Consider the following 20,042-nt stretch of genomic DNA (forward strand, 5'->3'; position numbering starts at 1 on the left):
CCAGGGCAGACTGGGGAGTGAGCTATACAGAAAACCTTCCTCAAAGAACTCTCTTTTGAGTTTTCAAAGTTACCATCCAAGATCTCTCCGGGAAAATCTACCCATAGGACAGTTCCTGCGCATCCGCAGGAACTGTTCTGATCTAACCTCTTTCAATCGGCATGCAGAAGTTCTATCTAGTCAGCTACAAGATAGACAATACCCAAAGAAGTTGGTCAGACGTGCTTGGAAAAGAGCCACCAACAATCATCGTGGGGCACTCCTAGAACCCCCAGTACCAAAACCACCGTTGTCGAGAATGACCTGTGTCAATACATTCAGCACGTGGTCCAACCATGTACAAAAAACGATCAGGAGACACTGGCGGATATTAAACATAGGGAATGAGGCTTTACCACCTCCCCTCTTCTCTTTCAAAAGAGGTACCAACCTTAGAGACAATCTAGTTCACACAAGACCACGGGTGAAACCCCTTACAACGACTAATACCCTGTGGAGCTTGCCACCAGTACAGGGACATTTCCCATGTGGCCAGTGCTCTGTTTGTCCTCAAACACAGTCCACTAAAACCATTGATATTGGTACCAATACACCATGGATCCTCAAAAAGCATACAAATTGCAATACAGAAAGGGTGATCTATCTCATAACCTGCCCTTGTTCATTGCGATATGTGGGCATGACCACACGAAAGATCAAAACTCGCATCAACGAACATAAGAGCACCATTAGACGGAACAAACAAGCCACCAAACTCACCAACCATTTTCTGTCTTTGGGACATAAACCGGAGGATCTGAGATGGGTGATCTTAGAACAACCTTTCATCCCCACACATGTCACCGACATCAGTAGATTCCTGTTCATAAAAGAACAAAAATGGGTGTTCAAACTCAAGAGCGATCTATTGGGTCTGAACGACGATATCCCATGGTCATCCCTGTAATTCTGTGAGACATCAACAATGGAGGCACCCCCATACTTTTTGATCTTCATCATTCTTGCACACAGGATACTACTCACTCTAATTGGAGTGTCTACTATGATTAATTTGTCAGTAAACCCCTCCATAGGGATCTCTGAGTACTGCATATGGCATCTTAATCGTTCCAATATGTTAATTTTCCACATCTCTAGTTCTGACGAATAGGTGATAATACATGACACCCGTTTCAGACTGACACTACCTATGGCATTATTAACTTATACCACCGTTTATCAGGTGACATCGCACTGTTTACATCCAGAGTGACACAATGATAAGATATTCAATAATATATGTCGAGGGGCCTTTCACAGGACTGGCGCTTTGGTGTGCACCAGTTCGCTGAACATAATACCTTGACTGCACCTCTTCGGCAGATACTCCAACATGTCGCCTAAATACTTCCTAAAGAGGAACTACACTGACAACTACATTACCCAAGTTTCCTAATGCGGAAACACCATACAAGCCTTTTTGGCCCTCTGAGCGCTCCGTAGAAACTGACGAGGTTGACGCTCATAGGCGCTTATTAGGATACTCCCCCGGCCGGTCCGCCACCTCCCCTTCCAGCTCAGATGCTAGTGCGGGGTACCGACGGAGAGGTGAGTCCTATCCTTTCTTTTTCCATTATCCCAGTTTTTGACTTTGAAACTTTACCAACTGAACATACACGAGCCGTAGGTTAGGTGTGAGCCTTTAGAAACGATATTGCACGCACCTTTATGTTTCTCGAGACTAAGCCTAAGTGTTCACCATTAAAATGATCAAGCACTATGGCTGCACTAACAAGGGACTCAGTGCGGATTTGCAAGGCATTCTAGATCCGCTTCCAAACATGTGCAAGCACCAAAGTGCACTTTTAAATATGTCAGTATACACACACATTTGTGTGTTTTTTATCGTCTGATTAGATTTGACTAGACTGCTTGATTCTGCCACTTCCTCATAATTGCAATTTCAAACGACACTTTGTGGACGTTTTTTCTCCCTTCCCCTTGTAACAAAATAGGATAAACTACCCAGGGGCTATTTACTTTACTCCTTGATACTCTCTTCTTCATAGAGCGGTGCCTCCAGTCCTGAGCGGATGCCAGGCGAGGCGAGGTACATACCCGAAAACTGACGGGTAAGTACATAAGCAGCTTTTTTGATATCACTTTATCTAAACAATACATCTACTAGTATTGTGCAAATGACTGCTAGCACATCACATCTAGCCGTGTTCTGTGTTTGATACTGATATTGTTCAGAAATGAATAGATTTTCTTTTCTCCATTGTAACTAGGTTCCTTTCCCCGCAAAATTCCAGGGAAACGGACTAGCACAAACAGGTCGTATTGGGAATTTATCCCAATTATTAGTGTACATAAGTTTCCTTTTTGCACGTTTTTGCAGTAGCGCATTTGGTCCTGATGAGAGCTTGGACTCCCTAGTCCGATAGCCGAAACATGTAGACCGACACCCTGACAGTTATTTGTTACGCTGTCCACGCACTGTTTTTAATGTGGCATCAAGACAGCACCAGAATAAAATTGTTTGTGTTTTGATAGCCATTTTTAATAGCACTTTTTCCATTTATATTTTTGGCACTGCAAACCATCACCCTACCCTGGGTCACCCACGACTGGGACTACCATATAACCGCCATAATTACCCAAGTGGTTGGTTGTTATGGTTTAGTTCAGAGTTCCCAGATGATGAATAGCCACCTTTGTGGGTGATGGGAATTCAACCTTTTTGGGTATACCCCAGATGGTTTCACTTTATTTAATATATCAGGTCTTCACACAGAACTTTTAGACCCACAGTATTTTTTGGTATGATGTTTGTTGACTGGGGATTTATACTGTAGTTGGTCTCTAAACATATCCCTTGGACCCTCCTTACCCACACTCTCCCTCTTTGTGTAGGGTTTTTCTTGTATTTGGGGTGAATGTATGACATTGTTCTGCATTCTGTCCATCATTGTTATTTTTGCATTTGTCACCCCGAGTGGGAAGGGTATGCTCAGACGTGAGTCCCTTGCTCTCCATGCCACTGGAATCAGGCTATCCTGGCTGATGAGGGCTGAAAGCCCGAAACCGGTCCTAGGATGCTTGTTTCCAGTCCAGGGAGGACCTGGCTTGGCAGTTCGGGCTGGACTGTTCCCATGGGGCACAGGGTCAAGACTGATTTGCATATGGCTGGGTTCAAACTGGAATGGCATGGTGAGCAAAAAAACGATGGATTTAGGCCCAGATCTCTGTACTGGGGTGAATGTATGACATTGTTCTGCATTCTGTCCATCATTGTTATTTTTGCATTTGTCACCCCGAGTGGGAAGGGTATGCTCAGACGTGAGTCCCTTGTTCTCCATGCCACTGGAATCAGGCTATCCTGGCTGATGAGGGCTGAAAGCCCGAAACCGGTCCTAGGATGCTTGTTTCCAGTCCAGGGAGGACCTGGCTTGGCAGTTCGGGCTGGACTGTTCCCATGGGGCACAGGGTCAAGACTGATTTGCATATGGCTGGGTTCAAACTGGAATGGCACGGTGAGCAAAAAAACGATGGATTTAGGCCCAGATCTCTGTACTGGGGTGAATGTATGACATTGTTCTGCATTCTGTCCATCATTGTTATTTTTGCATTTGTCACCCCGAGTGGGAAGGGTATGCTCAGACGTGAGTCCCTTGCTCTCCATGCCACTGGAATCAGGCTATCCTGGCTGATGAGGGCTGAAAGCCCGAAACCGGTCCTAGGATGCTTGTTTCCAGTCCAGGGAGGACCTGGCTTGGCAGTTCGGGCTGGACTGTTCCCATGGGGCACAGGGTCAAGACTGATTTGCATATGGCTGGGTTCAAACTGGAATGGCATGGTGAGCATAAAAACGATGGATTTAGGCCCAGATCTCTGTACTGGGGTGAATGTATGACATTGTTCTGCATTCTGTCCATCATTGTTATTTTTGCATTTGTCACCCCGAGTGGGAAGGGTATGCTCAGACGTGAGTCCCTTGCTCTCCATGCCACTGGAATCAGGCTATCCTGGCTGATGAGGGCTGAAAGCCCGAAACCGGTCCTAGGATGCTTGTTTCCAGTCCAGGGAGGACCTGGCTTGGCAGTTCGGGCTGGACTGTTCCCATGGGGCACAGGGTCAAGACTGATTTGCATATGGCTGGGTTCAAACTGGAATGGCATGGTGAGCAAAAAAACGATGGATTTAGGCCCAGATCTCTGTACTGGGGTGAATGTATGACATTGTTCTGCATTCTGTCCATCATTGTTATTTTTGCATTTGTCACCCCGAGTGGGAAGGTTATGCTCAGACGTGAGTCCCTTGCTCTCCATGCCACTGGAATCAGGCTATCCTGGCTGATGAGGGCTGAAAGCCCGAAACCGGTCCTAGGATGCTTGTTTCCAGTCCAGGGAGGACCTGGCTTGGCAGTTCGGGCTGGACTGTTCCCATGGGGCACAGGGTCAAGACTGATTTGCATATGGCTGGGTTCAAACTGGAATGGCATGGTGAGCAAAAAAACGATGGATTTAGGCCCAGATCTCTGTACTGGGGTGAATGTATGACATTGTTCTGCATTCTGTCCATCATTGTTATTTTTGCATTTGTCACCCCGAGTGGGAAGGGTATGCTCAGACGTGAGTCCCTTGCTCTCCATGCCACTGGAATCAGGCTATCCTGGCTGATGAGGGCTGAAAGCCCGAAACCGGTCCTAGGATGCTTGTTTCCAGTCCAGGGAGGACCTGGCTTGGCAGTTCGGGCTGGACTGTTCCCATGGGGCACAGGGTCAAGACTGATTTGCATATGGCTGGGTTCAAACTGGAATGGCATGGTGAGCAAAAAAACGATGGATTTAGGCCCAGATCTCTGTACTGGGGTGAATGTATGACATTGTTCTGCATTCTGTCCATCATTGTTATTTTTGCATTTGTCACCCCGAGTGGGAAGGGTATGCTCAGACGTGAGTCCCTTGCTCTCCATGCCACTGGAATCAGGCTATCCTGGCTGATGAGGGCTGAAAGCCCGAAACCGGTCCTAGGATGCTTGTTTCCAGTCCAGGGAGGACCTGGCTTGGCAGTTCGGGCTGGACTGTTCCCATGGGGCACAGGGTCAAGACTGATTTGCATATGGCTGGGTTCAAACTGGAATGGCATGGTGAGCAAAAAAACGATGGATTTAGGCCCAGATCTCTGTACTGGGGTGAATGTATGACATTGTTCTGCATTCTGTCCATCATTGTTATTTTTGCATGTGTCACCCCGAGTGGGAAGGGTATGCTCAGACGTGAGTCCCTTGCTCTCCATGCCACTGGAATCAGGCTATCCTGGCTGATGAGGGCTGAAAGCCCGAAACCGGTCCTAGGATGCTTGTTTCCAGTCCAGGGAGGACCTGGCTTGGCAGTTCGGGCTGGACTGTTCCCATGGGGCACAGGGTCAAGACTGATTTGCATATGGCTGGGTTCAAACTGGAATGGCATGGTGAGCAAAAAAACGATGGATTTAGGCCCAGATCTCTGTACTGGGGTGAATGTATGACATTGTTCTGCATTCTGTCCATCATTGTTATTTTTGCATTTGTCACCCCGAGTGGGAAGGGTATGCTCAGACGTGAGTCCCTTGCTCTCCATGCCACTGGAATCAGGCTATCCTGGCTGATGAGGGCTGAAAGCCCGAAACCGGTCCTAGGATGCTTGTTTCCAGTCCAGGGAGGACCTGGCTTGGCAGTTCGGGCTGGACTGTTCCCATGGGGCACAGGGTCAAGACTGATTTGCATATGGCTGGGTTCAAACTGGAATGGCATGGTGAGCAAAAAAACGATGGATTTAGGCCCAGATCTCTGTACTGGGGTGAATGTATGACATTGTTCTGCATTCTGTCCATCATTGTTATTTTTGCATTTGTCACCCCGAGTGGGAAGGTTATGCTCAGACGTGAGTCCCTTGCTCTCCATGCCACTGGAATCAGGCTATCCTGGCTGATGAGGGCTGAAAGCCCGAAACCGGTCCTAGGATGCTTGTTTCCAGTCCAGGGAGGACCTGGCTTGGCAGTTCGGGCTGGACTGTTCCCATGGGGCACAGGGTCAAGACTGATTTGCATATGGCTGGGTTCAAACTGGAATGGCATGGTGAGCAAAAAAACGATGGATTTAGGCCCAGATCTCTGTACTGGGGTGAATGTATGACATTGTTCTGCATTCTGTCCATCATTGTTATTTTTGCATTTGTCACCCCGAGTGGGAAGGGTATGCTCAGACGTGAGTCCCTTGCTCTCCATGCCACTGGAATCAGGCTATCCTGGCTGATGAGGGCTGAAAGCCCGAAACCGGTCCTAGGATGCTTGTTTCCAGTCCAGGGAGGACCTGGCTTGGCAGTTCGGGCTGGACTGTTCCCATGGGGCACAGGGTCAAGACTGATTTGCATATGGCTGGGTTCAAACTGGAATGGCATGGTGAGCAAAAAAACGATGGATTTAGGCCCAGATCTCTGTACTGGGGTGAATGTATGACATTGTTCTGCATTCTGTCCATCATTGTTATTTTTGCATTTGTCACCCCGAGTGGGAAGGGTATGCTCAGACGTGAGTCCCTTGCTCTCCATGCCACTGGAATCAGGCTATCCTGGCTGATGAGGGCTGAAAGCCCGAAACCGGTCCTAGGATGCTTGTTTCCAGTCCAGGGAGGACCTGGCTTGGCAGTTCGGGCTGGACTGTTCCCATGGGGCACAGGGTCAAGACTGATTTGCATATGGCTGGGTTCAAACTGGAATGGCATGGTGAGCAAAAAAACGATGGATTTAGGCCCAGATCTCTGTACTGGGGTGAATGTATGACATTGTTCTGCATTCTGTCCATCATTGTTATTTTTGCATTTGTCACCCCGAGTGGGAAGGGTATGCTCAGACGTGAGTCCCTTGCTCTCCATGCCACTGGAATCAGGCTATCCTGGCTGATGAGGGCTGAAAGCCCGAAACCGGTCCTAGGATGCTTGTTTCCAGTCCAGGGAGGACCTGGCTTGGCAGTTCGGGCTGGACTGTTCCCATGGGGCACAGGGTCAAGACTGATTTGCATATGGCTGGGTTCAAACTGGAATGGCATGGTGAGCAAAAAAACGATGGATTTAGGCCCAGATCTCTGTACTGGGGTGAATGTATGACATTGTTCTGCATTCTGTCCATCATTGTTATTTTTGCATTTGTCACCCCGAGTGGGAAGGGTATGCTCAGACGTGAGTCCCTTGCTCTCCATGCCACTGGAATCAGGCTATCCTGGCTGGTGAGGGCTGAAAGCCCGAAACCGGTCCTAGGATGCTTGTTTCCAGTCCAGGGAGGACCTGGCTTGGCAGTTCGGGCTGGACTGTTCCCATGGGGCACAGGGTCAAGACTGATTTGCATATGGCTGGGTTCAAACTGGAATGGCATGGTGAGCAAAAAAACGATGGATTTAGGCCCAGATCTCTGTACTGGGGTGAATGTATGACATTGTTCTGCATTCTGTCCATCATTGTTATTTTTGCATTTGTCACCCCGAGTGGGAAGGGTATGCTCAGACGTGAGTCCCTTGCTCTCCATGCCACTGGAATCAGGCTATCCTGGCTGATGAGGGCTGAAAGCCCGAAACCGGTCCTAGGATGCTTGTTTCCAGTCCAGGGAGGACCTGGCTTGGCAGTTCGGGCTGGACTGTTCCCATGGGGCACAGGGTCAAGACTGATTTGCATATGGCTGGGTTCAAACTGGAATGGCATGGTGAGCAAAAAAACGATGGATATAGGCCTAGATCTCTGTACTGGGGTGAATGTATGACATTGTTCTGCATTCTGTCCATCATTGTTATTTTTGCATTTGTCACCCCGAGTGGGAAGGGTATGCTCAGACGTGAGTCCCTTGCTCTCCATGCCACTGGAATCAGGCTATCCTGGCTGATGAGGGCTGAAAGCCCGAAACCGGTCCTAGGATGCTTGTTTCCAGTCCAGGGAGGACCTGGCTTGGCAGTTTGGGCTGGACTTTTCGCATGGGGCACAGGGTCAAGACTGATTTGCATATGGCTGGGTTCAAACTGGAATGGCATGGTGAGCAAAAAAACGATGGATTTAGGCCCAGATCTCTGTACTGGGGTGAATGTATGACATTGTTCTGCATTCTGTCCATCATTGTTATTTTTGCATTTGTCACCCCGAGTGGGAAGGGTATGCTCAGACGTGAGTCCCTTGCTCTCCATGCCACGGGAATCAGGCTATCCTGGCTGATGAGGGCTGAAAGCCCGAAACCGGTCCTAGGATGCTTGTTTCCAGTCCAGGGAGGACCTGGCTTGGCAGTTCGGGCTGGACTGTTCCCATGGGGCACAGGGTCAAGACTGATTTGCATATGGCTGGGTTCAAACTGGAATGGCATGGTGAGCAAAAAAACGATGGATTTAGGAACAGATCTCTGTACTGGGGTGAATGTATGACATTGTTCTGCATTCTGTCCATCATTGTTATTTTTGCATGTATCAGGGTGCGGTGGCATACGGTGTCGAAGGCTGCCGAGAGGTCCAGGAGGATGAGGGCAGCTGTTTCCCCGTTGTCGAGCAGGGACCTGATGTCGTCAGTGGCTGCGGTGAGGCCGGTCTCGGTGCTGTGGTTTGCTCGGAGCAGTACAAAAGGGGGTGGTGATGGACAGAGCATCAGAACCAATCAAACACTCACACCCAGTCAACAGATCTGGGTTTGATCCATCACCGTTCTTTAGCCCACTCTGCCACTTCAGTTCAGAAATGCCCATATGCAAATCAGTCTGACCCTGTGCCTCATGGGAACAGTCCAGCCCGAACTGCCAAGCAGTTTGCTTGGAAGCCAGACTGCGAGGGGTCGAGGGATCTGTTGGTCTCGAGAAAGGCAGAGAGTTGTTTGTTGACGATCTTCTCGATGACTTTGGCCGGAAAGGGGAGGAGCGAGATGGGGTGGAAGTTCTTGAGGTCCGTTGGGTCCGCGGTGGGTTTCTTCAGGAGGGCGCTGAGCTCGGCGTGTTTCCAGCTCTCTGGGAAGGTGGCAGATGCGAAGGAGCTGTTGATGATGTTCCGGAGTAAGGGTGCGATGATGGAGTCGGCTTTGTTGAAGATGTGGTGTGGGCAGGGGTCGGTTGGGGAGCCGGAGTGGATGGTGTTCATCGTGTGGGTGGTATCTTCGGTGCTGACCGTCGTCCAGGTGCGGAGGGTGGTGGTGGGGGGCGCCGGATCGGTGGTAGGGTGCGCTGTCTGTGCGCCGAAACTGTTGTGTATGTCGGCAATCTTGTGGTGAAAGAACGAGGCGAGTGAGTCGCAGAGGTCCACCGAGGGTGTGATGTCGTTGTTGCAGGCGCTGGGGCTGGAGAGCTCTTTGACGATGCTGAAGAGTTCCTTGCTGTTGTGGGAGTTGTTGTCCAGTCGTTCTTTGAATGTGGTCCTTTTGGTGGTGCAGATCAGTTGGTGGTCTTTGCGGGTGGCGTTCTTGAGGGCTGTCATGTTTTCTGTAGTCTGGTCGTGGCGCCAGGCTTTCTCGAGGGTACGGCAGGTTTTCTTGGAGTTTTTGAGGTCGTTGGTGAACCAGGAGGCTTTCTTGCTGCCATGTCTGCTGGGGGGGTTCTTCAGTGGTGCGAGGTCATCGGCGCAGTTGGTGATCCACTGTGTGAGGTTGCGGGCTGCTTCATTGGGATCCGTCGTGTTGGTGGGGGGGTTCTGGCTGAGGGAGGTGGTGAGCTGGTCGGCGGTGATCTTGCTCCAGCTTCTGCGGGGAACCTGTTGAGGGTGGTTGTGGGTCGTGGTTCTCCTGAAGTTGAAGTGGACACAGCTGTGGTCTGTCCAGTGCAGTCCGGTGGAGTGGCTGAAGGAGATGTGCTTGCTGGAGGAGAAGATGGGGTCAAGCGTGTGGCCGGCGATGTGGGTGGGGGTGTTCACCAGTTGCTTGAGTCCGAGGTTGGCGAGGTTGTCCAGCAGGGTGGTGGTGTTGCTGTCATTGTTGTTCTCCAGGTGGAAGTTGAGGTCTCCTAGGAGGATGCAGTCTGAGGAGGTAAGGGCGTGCGGGCTGACGAAGTCTGCGATGGCTTCGCTGAATTGTGTGTGTGGTCCCGGGGGTCTGTAGACGAGGGTGCCTCTGAGGGTGGTCTTGGGGTCAGTGTGTATCTGGAAGTGAAGGTGTTCGGCGGCGGTGAGGGTGTCATCGGAGTTAGTCGTGATTCGGATGGTGTTTCTGTGGACGATGGCGATGCCTCCTCTGGCTTGGTTGATGCGGTCCTTCCGGGCGATCTTGTAGCCATCCGGGATGGCTATGGCGATGTCGGGGGCTGAGGAGGCGTTCATCCATGTTTCTGTGAGGAAGGCGACGTCTGGTGATGTTGTGTCGAGAAGGTTCCAGAGTTCGACGGCGTGCCTGTGGATAGAGCGGGTGTTGAGCAAGATGCACTTGAGGTGGTTGTTGCTGGAGCCTGGCTTGGTAGGTGCGGTGCAGGATCGGGTGCAGGTGAAGTTGCAGGCGTGGCAGGTGAATGCTCCGTGGGTGCGTTTCGGGTTGGCTTGGTAGCAGGCTGGCTGTCGGCCGGTGTTGAGTGCGTGGAGGGTGGCGGCGTCGTATCTCTGTCGGGTTGGCTGGCTCCGGCGCGGTCCAGGGGTTCTGGCGCTGGGCGCGGTCCAGGCGTGGACGGGCGTAGACGGGCTGCGCGTGGCCGCTGCACGTACGCACGGTCCCCGCCATATATGGCGAAGTGGGAGGGAGGAGCAGCTGGGAGGCGGGAGCGGGGTGGCGAATGGGGAGCAGGTGCCAAGAGAAGGGGGCGGGGCCACAGGAGAGCAGCGGCGGGGAGCGGAAGGGGGGTGGAAAGAGCAGGAAGACGGAGCGGGAGAGCGAGGGCAAGCCTGGGCAAGCCTGGAGAGCAGGGGCCTTAAGGAGAGGCGGCAGCAAGAGAGGCCAAGAAGGCAGCAGCTGCAGAATCTGGGCACACGGGGGCCGTGCGGAGTGGAATAAAGCCATCTATTCAGTTCTGAAGAAGCTGGTATAATTAAGTGTCAGCCATGTGGTTTAAAAAAAATAACTCATTACTTAGGAGTTTCTCTTTGGAACATGAAAGAAATGCTGACCAGCCACCATGTCATGGCAGTCTGGGCAACATTGCGTGTTTGCTGAAATGTTCGCACCATGCCACTGGATGACTTTTTGCAAGAAAAGGCCACTGAGCTAGTAACCAAGTATGACATTTGTCAGCCACACCAGATACATGGGGGCCTCTGCTGCCTCAGCCACTTAGCGGTTCAACTTCAAGAATCCCAAATCCTTTTTATGATCATAATGTGACCACTTGCAGGTCTGCGCTAGCAATTTGTCTGCAAACATCCCTTAATTTGCTGTTGCCCAGTTTCTCTGTGCTGCTAGGGAGGAGGGGAGAGGATGTGGATGATTTTAAATCATCATCTATCACTTCTATTCGCTTATTATTTAATGACAATTTGGCATGCATTCTAAAATGCAGGTCAATGAAGTGCCCATTAATTTGGATTTGCAATTTGAGAGGTGATGACTTTAAATCAAATCAAATTATTTTTAATTTGGATAAATACAAGAATAACTTCATACAGTTAGGTCGCAATACAGTGGTAAAAAGAAACAAAAAAATAATACATCATTATAATCCAAAATCAGCAATAAAAAGATCATAAAAACAATTGCATACGAGTTGTACGGTCAATGTTGTAATCGTTTTGGCAGGTAAACCCTTCTATCTTATTGTAGTTTTTAAGTCACAGTACAATATTAACATGCAAAAAATCGCCATTTAAAACACAAATATAAAAAAGTCAAGGGGGAGGTAGGTGAGGTCCTAGCAAGATTTAGAATCAAGTATTAAAATAGACAGTAATACAAATCCTAACTCATGACCAGTGGCAATAGATGTTGGGAGGTAGTCCTCATTGCACAACTTCATAAGTAAGAGCCTTAAAGTGTGTAAGCAGTTTCCTTCTACAAATATCGTGGGCGATGTAAACAGATATTCTATAACATAAAGCCACAATGTCAAGATTCATGTCATGTTAAAAGCATCTTAATAATACATTAGACTTTCTTGTATGAACAGTGGTCACTTTATTTGTCTCCTTTGGTCACTATAACATTTGTAAAAAATGTATAAAGTACACACTGGATTGATTTGACTTGCTATCACATGGGCACTTAGGTAAATGTTGGGACCAGATCCCGTCTTAGGAAGAGTGACCATGAAATGCCCAATCTCTTTCGAGTGAGATACAATCTGTGCTATATATTAAAAAACAATAAAAGATAGCTCCTTGTGCTTTGTTGTACCAAGCCTTAAAGATGTATTGACACAGTGGGCTTAGGGCACTCTTTAGATTCCCTGTCAGCCATCCTTATCTCAATGAAGATTTTCTTTAGGTCTTTCTTACTAAATTGTAACACACTTGCAGGGTCCTCAATACGCATGGTCTCATCCACTTTCCTTAGAAAGCTATTCACGTAGGCTGACCATGAAATTCTTGATCTATGCTCTGGGTTAAGGCAGTCTACAATCCCCTATCTACTAAATTTGGTGTCTGCTTTGCTCCATATACTGTGTAGTAAGGCGGTTGGATTAATCTGCAGGCCATCTTCTATAAAGGGTACCACTAACTCATTGTGGACCATATACGAAGAGGTTGGTCATGGAACAGCCAATAATCTACATAGGAACAGATTCTCCTGTATCTGTAATAAGGGGCAATCAAACCCCAGAGAGAAGCCTCATAATTGACTCTAGGAATACATTTACTTTTATATGAGGTCAAAAGTTCTCTACTGGGCTTGTTCCCAATTTTAGTGGTGAACCTGAAAAGTGCTTTCAAAGATCTTATACATTTTAGTCTTCCTGCTTTCAGGTGTGGTCCCCAATGTCCGTTGCCAGAGAAGTGGATGCCCAAGTAGGTAAAACGTTACACTTCTGCAAGTTCCTCTCCCTTAATGTGGTGAGTTTTCTTTTTGGGCTTCCCTTTCCCACAAATCATAGTGAATGTTTTCTTTAGGTTAATATTTATATGCCTGTCCTCCATTTACGAGACACAACCATCTATCAAAAGCTAGAGAGCTAGAGACCTTTGGGGGTTCTGGAAATCAGGACTGCATTGTCTGCATACATGCGGACAGGGGTTACATGGTCACCAATCTTAGGGGCATCTGCTTTTATCTTTTGCAGGGATTCGTCCACCCCATTAATATATAACAAAATTAAAAGCAGCGTAAGAGTGCAGCCTTTGCGAATCCCACATGTAACATTGAAATGTGGTGTAACTTTTCCTGTTAGCCCAATTCCTACCCATGCTGTTAACTTTGCATATAACTGGGAAAGGAAGGTAAAAATTTCAGTGGGGGCACCCATGTTAATCAGTGATTGCCACAGCTTGGCCTGATTGGCCAAATCAAACGCGCAGCTCAAATTGGCAAAGCATACATGAATGTGACCCTCTTTGGCCAAGGTGAATTTGCCAATAAGGAGATTCTGATTGACAGATTGTTCAATGGTTCCCACATCCCTTCTAAACCCTTACTGGGTGTCTGTTAGAATCTGATTCTCTGTCACCCATAAGTCCAACCTCTCCAGGAGGACACTGCCCATTAGTTTGGCTGAACAGTCCAGGAGGGATATCGGGAGATAACACCATGCATCCCACCTGTTCACTTTTTTAAAAATTGGGACAATAGTGCTTTATATCTAGGAATCGGACTGACATCCACTTTCTGCTGCATTGTATACCTGAGTCAATATAGGAGCCCATACATTTGTGCATGTCTTAAACGTAACTATTGGGACCCCATCACATCCTGGTGCCTTCCTATTTGTTGGTTTTTCTAGGGCCTTAGTAACCTCCTCCAGATTAAATGGCTCAAGATAAGATGGGCCTAGTGAGCATATTGCAGCAGAAAATGTGTCCAAGTCTTGGTTACCTGGACTAAAAATACCACCATAGTGTCTTACCCAGTCAGCCTGTTGTACAATTGCCTCTACCGTGGGAGCCAACAAGTCGTGTTGGACCGGCTGATTAATGGTTTTCCTGAAAAGTATGGCATCCCCTATTTCAGCTGCCTGAACTAAATTAGCCCATGCCAGCTCCTGCAATACCCCCTCTGTTTTGTTACAGCCTGTTTATAGGAACATTTCAAAGTTGCAGTTTCCTCTCTATTTCTAGGGAGGGTCTGGAGCACTGTTCCCTGTAAGGTGCGTGCACGCGTGCTCTTATGTCACTTCGAGCGCGCAGTGTCTTCTTTGAAGCACGGACACACACAGCACTACCCCTGAGAGACAAGTATTCATGTTAATGGTAGTGCCATGTAGAAGCATGACAGGTGCTGTGATCAACATGAATACATTCTGCCTTGCAGCCGCACACTATTAAGAAAAGGCATGCAGCAAGCCTAAAAGCATGACATGTGCTTTCAGAATCACTAACATATATTAGTGACTCTGAAAGCTTTTAGGCTTGCTGCATGCTTTTTGTTAATAGAGTGTGGCAGATTGCCTGCCTTGTTTGAAAGTTTTTATGTTAAATTCAGCCCCGTGTATTAGCATGTCGAGTGCTGCAATAAACATGAAAAATTTCAAATAAGCATGCAATCGTCCATGCTCTATTAACAAAAGGCATGCAGTAAGCCTAAAAGCACGAAGTGTGTTTTCAGAAATACTAATATATATATTAGTGATTTTGAAAGCACACGTCGTGCTTCTGGACTTGCTTTATGCCTTTTGTTGATAGAGTGCTGAAGATTGTATGCCTTTTTGAAAGTATTCATGTTAATTGCAGCGCTGTGTACAGGCTTGTCGGGTGCTGCAATTAACCTGAATACTATCAAAAGGGCACTCAGTCTACTGAGTTCTATTAAAAGAAGCATAGCTGACAAGGTTTCAGATTGCTACGTGTGACATTTTCTTCATTTCAGTGTAATTATGAGTGCCATTTCAATGACTATGAGTGACACTTTTCGTGAGCAAAATCAAAGTTGAGGTAGTCAGACCAGCACCACTGCAGTGTGCTAGAGCTATTAATAATATTTAAAAGCACATTTTGAAGCAGAGTCACTGAGGCGCTACCTCCTGCACCCTGTGTTGCTCTTTCCCTTGTATGCTTCCCTGCTCCATGTTGCTTTCCTCTCTGTGTGTTTCTCTATCTGCAAAACACTCCTGATCTCCACGTTGCTCTGTCCCTCTTGTGCTTTTCTGTGCAATCCCCAAATGTTCCATGCTGCCTTCTCTGTCCTGTGTTTCTCCTACCTTTAAACACTCCCTCCCATGCTTCTCTTGCTCTCTTGCTTGTCGGCTTTTCTTCCTCTTGTGGGGAAATAGCCCCACACTCCTTGTTGCTCTCTCACTAAGAGGCTATCAGGCAATCACTCACTCCAAGGACTGCCAGTTCCCCCAGGTGGTCCAGACAATGGGCAACTCAAATTGTCCCCAAACAAAGTGGAGCTCTACAGCTGAGTGTTCCCGGAAACAGCATTGCCGAAAATAAACAGGCAGCTAAGCTGTTTTTGGATTCTGTGCCCAGGAGGTGAGTGGGATGTTTGATGGGTCCTTCCATTCTAACTCACACAAAGTGCAGGGTCGGGGGAGGTCCCAGTGGACCCCGTCCCTTAACTCACTGAGCACCCCCATGCGGCAGGCCACCACATCCTGCGCAGCAGAGGTGTCCTTCTCCCGCAGTCCTACCTGTCATGTACTTGCCTCACCATGGCTCCAGTGGTGAATTGCTACCATTGCACTAACTACCTTTTCAGACAGCAGCGAGTGTCCTCCAGGCCCACAGCCAGGCCCCGGCCACCCACACATCCAGAACAGAAAGAGATCAATGTCTCAACCACGCCGTTGCATAACTGCCATCTTACTTTCTCTATAGCAACTCTTCCTTTGTTGGCAAATGTAACCCCAGGATTTAATTTAAGCAGCATTTTCTGCTGTACAACAGCCAGTATGTTCTCTGTGTAATTTAGAAAAAAGACAAAAGTATGCTGGTGGTTGGATATGGATGCCATTTGTTTATTTGTTCCCAATTATGCCTACTGGTCTAGTAGTGTCGGTAGTAGAAGAATATCCGGATGATCAAAAGTATGTTGCACAATGAGACAATAAACAGGCAGCTTGAACATAGGATGGTTATCTACTGCAATAGTACATGTGACGTGCACTTTGCAGCTGACATCCCAGTTTCTCCCTCACAGTGCGCAGGTGTTGTCAAGGTACTACAAATGCATCATTAATGCATTTTAGTGCTGTGATGTGGATCACCAACCTAAATGCGTTAGTCTAATGCCTGATGCTTGGTACTTGGCAGGGCTGCAAAAGACATGCAAGATATGCAGCAGGAGATAAAAAGCATTTAAGGAATGTTATGTGGTTGACCAAGGATAGGTAACAACATTGTATTTTCACAGATTCCATTGTAGTGCAAACTTGAATAACACAGACACCTCTCAGGGATGTAGCATTCCCATTTGACAAGTGATGGTAAGGGACACATTGTTACACAATGAAAATACTTTTAATGGAGAATATGCTTTTGAATACTGTATACTTTTCATGTTTGTAGTGTGTTGTAAACCTATCTTATGATACTTCATGTGGTACTCTATGTGTAGAAATACACTGTCTTTTCACTTTGTTAAGCAATACTTTGGAGTAATATTTGCACTTATATCTGTCGCTGCACCCACACATGCAGTCGGGTTCTTGACACACATAGCCTAGGCAGAGACACTGCCTCACACAGAGCTGGTCTGGAAGGCTTTTTCAAATTTCGATTTGGCCGCGAGCACTCATGGTCAAACCACCCAAATAATTTATTATTAGTCCTCCTCCCAGTTAATCTCAAATTCCCAGCGATTGCAGTTAATATCTTGCTAAAAGCAGCAGTTATTTGGTATGGGTAGAATATAATTCTGCGCAGATGGAAAATTCAGTGGGATTATCATTGATAACCTTCCCCAGCAGGGCAGATTCATTAATATTTGTCCATCTAAGGTAGATGCCATTTGTGTCCTATGTTTCAATTTGTTCCTCTAATTGCAGGCCGTTAGTCCACTTGAAATTGATGTTAAATACCATCAACAGAGGGTGGTGGTCACTAAAATGCCTTTTTTTGACTTTAAAAGAGCCAAACAACCCATTTGCTCTCTGCGAGACAAGGGCATGATCGATTGTAGAATTACAACGATTATCTTGGAAAGAAGGGATTGTCATTCCTTCTCTATCTTTCATATCTAAAACGAAGTTCGTTTAGGGTCTCCCCATATAGGTTACGTGGTAACTGAGTTGGCTTACCCCCAAACATGTTTGTATAGCCTCAAATCTTACAGTAGTGGATTTGATAATGTTAAAATCCCTAATCAATTAGTAAAAACTATTATGTGCAACACAACTCTCAAAGGATTGCAGCTCCCTCCCTAGGTCAAAAATGGCCCTATTTGTTGTGTTATCAAAAACAGTTTTATAGAAATTAATCAGGATAAAGTTCAATTTCTCAACAGTCTGAAGATGGAATATCTGAAAGTAGGGTGAGATGGCTGATATATTTTTTACTTTTAATGGGCAGGTGGTATGTATTAAATTGAGCTAAACCCCCCTTCACTCGACCATGCTGGGAGGGGGTCACCAGGGTACTAAAAGACTTGTACCCACCTATGTGGAAATCCCCTGTTTGCTAGGTTTCCTGTAGACAAACCAACTGGTGTGATTTGATCAAGCTCATCCAGTCCCTACTTCTCAGTTTATTTTTAATGCCAGCGATATTTCATGATATAATTTTAATTTTAACACCCATACTGCACAAAGTAGGTCCTGGGCTCTCCACTCAGGTGGAATCCACTTTACTAACAGGGGTTAATGTGTGGTCAGGGGTCCCCTGCAGTCAATCTTGCTCATTCCATCCAGTATGTGGGGCAAATCTGTTAGAAATCTGAAGGGGTGCGTGGGGTCTTGGAGTAGGGGGCATTTCAGTCCAGTATGAATAGGGCTGTCAGACAAAAATTGGGAATAAAACTATAAGGTTCAACTTTAATTTCCCTCGTATGATTGCCTGTAGGGGTTAACCTACGTCCAAGGTCAATAAGAAATGGTTTTACCACCCTGGATAGTGAAAGTTTACAACAATGCAGCCTCCCTGCCCAATGCTCCTTGTGGGGCCTAGCCACTTTAACCTCCTCACCATAATAATTTCCAGAAAAAGAAAATCGATATCACAAATCTGATTAGACACACAGTGTACCACCTTGTTTTTAAGTCCCACAAGGTCTCATAGGTGTGTGAGTCTAAGGTTGGAAGGTCTTTCATGATGATGACATATGGGATAGCATCCAGTGGCAAGTGTAGAGTGGCTGACTTTAAATTCCATTAAAGGTGTACTGGGGGCCCTCTCTTGATGTGCTGCAGCGCTTGTGGATCATGCGCTGGTATTCTGGGGTGCAACAACTGTTTTCTAAATAGCGGGACATGAGACAAAGGATGGACCGGGGTTTCCCCTTGGAGGAATGCTTAATTTCCTCTGTTTTGGGAGGACTATTGCCAGGGGCCTAAGGGCCCTGGACTTGGGGGTTTAGTGTTGGGCTCAGGAGCAGCGGGGGTCTTAAGTTGCAAGGGATCAGCGATTGCAGAGCGAGCCACAAGTTCAATGACAGACTTCTCGATAATGCAGACCCTTTCCTTAATGCCTTTTAGCTCATATACAAGTTTTCTTTCAAGTTTATCAAGCTTGACATGTCCCATTTTAATCAATGTCTCAAAACTCTTTAAGAGTGCTGATTTATACTCATAGTAATTAGTGAAACCGGTGATGTCGTCACACTTACTGTTGTTTTTTTTAAAGCTATTTGGATTTTTGGGACTTACAACCATGGGTGTTGGTGGTTGGCGGCTTTTCTTTGCCAAGGGAAAATCGGTTCACTATTGTGGGACAGTTCAATAATTTTGAGAGTGCTACTTGGGGTACAAAGAGGTTGGCCATGATTGGGCTTGTTATTTGCAGTGGAGTCACTCTCACTTGGGGATTTGGGCTCAGCATTTAAGAGGACAATCTCGTCACTAGCATCGTCAACAGTACTTTGGAGGGCCGATATAGTTGCTGTCAATCTTTCTTCAGCACAGTCAATCTCTTTGTAGCAGACCCACTGCTCTACTCAAAGAGTTAGTGATAGAATTTGAACATTGTCCAGCCTTCATTTTCACGTTTTCCCCCGTCGGGGGCAGCCCGAATTGTCGTACTTTAATATTCGGGACCACGTAGGGAACAGGGCCCTACCCCTGTCTATCTTGGTATTAGCGAACCGCAAATGGTAAATGCGGCATGTACGAGTGCTTTACTTATCGTTCTAGCTATGAATGCACTGTGTACACGTTATTCTGCTGCACTACGCGGGTTCCATTTTGGAAGCAGTGGCCATCTTGTCATTGCCCTCACATAGGCTATAATGGAGCAAATACGGGCCTCACAGTACATGGGCTTCTTCTCTGACTTCTCTGTGACCTGGGCAGCTGGCTCTGCTGCCCCGGGTCAAACTGGTCTCACGAGCTCCCCTTCCTCTCTCCACCTGTGATTAGCATCAGGGCTTGACCCGTCATAAAACCCTTTCATTCTACACAAGCCCCTGGCTAATCTCTTTCGCACCTGGCTGTTCCTGCTTTATGACTTGGTTCCCAAAACAGGAGATGCTCATGTTTATTGGGGGGATCTGTTTACATGTAATGTGGGATCTGAACCTTGTTGTGTAAATCATTGTGGGCTGGCCGAACTGGAATGTGGGATGGTCATCATGACTCTGCCTTTTCTTTGTAATGTACACTTGCATATTGCCGTATCATAAAACCTAGGAATGTATGCTTGAGGCAGGAAAAAGGGTATTTAAGATGAAGTCCATTCCTATGATTTTCAGCAGTCTCCTGAGAACATACACGCTGTTGTACTTCTAGGATACCTGTCATTGGTCTGCAGCCAATAAACGATTCTTTGACTTCACCCAGAAGACTCTGTGTTTCTGTAGGTCCGGAACAGGGTGAACCCAGAAGTCATAGGGTGTGTGTCCCTGCACCGCTGGGTCTA

Source organism: Triturus cristatus, chromosome 6 (genome assembly GCF_964204655.1).
Source record: "Triturus cristatus chromosome 6, aTriCri1.1, whole genome shotgun sequence".
Taxonomy (NCBI): domain Eukaryota; kingdom Metazoa; phylum Chordata; class Amphibia; order Caudata; family Salamandridae; genus Triturus; species Triturus cristatus.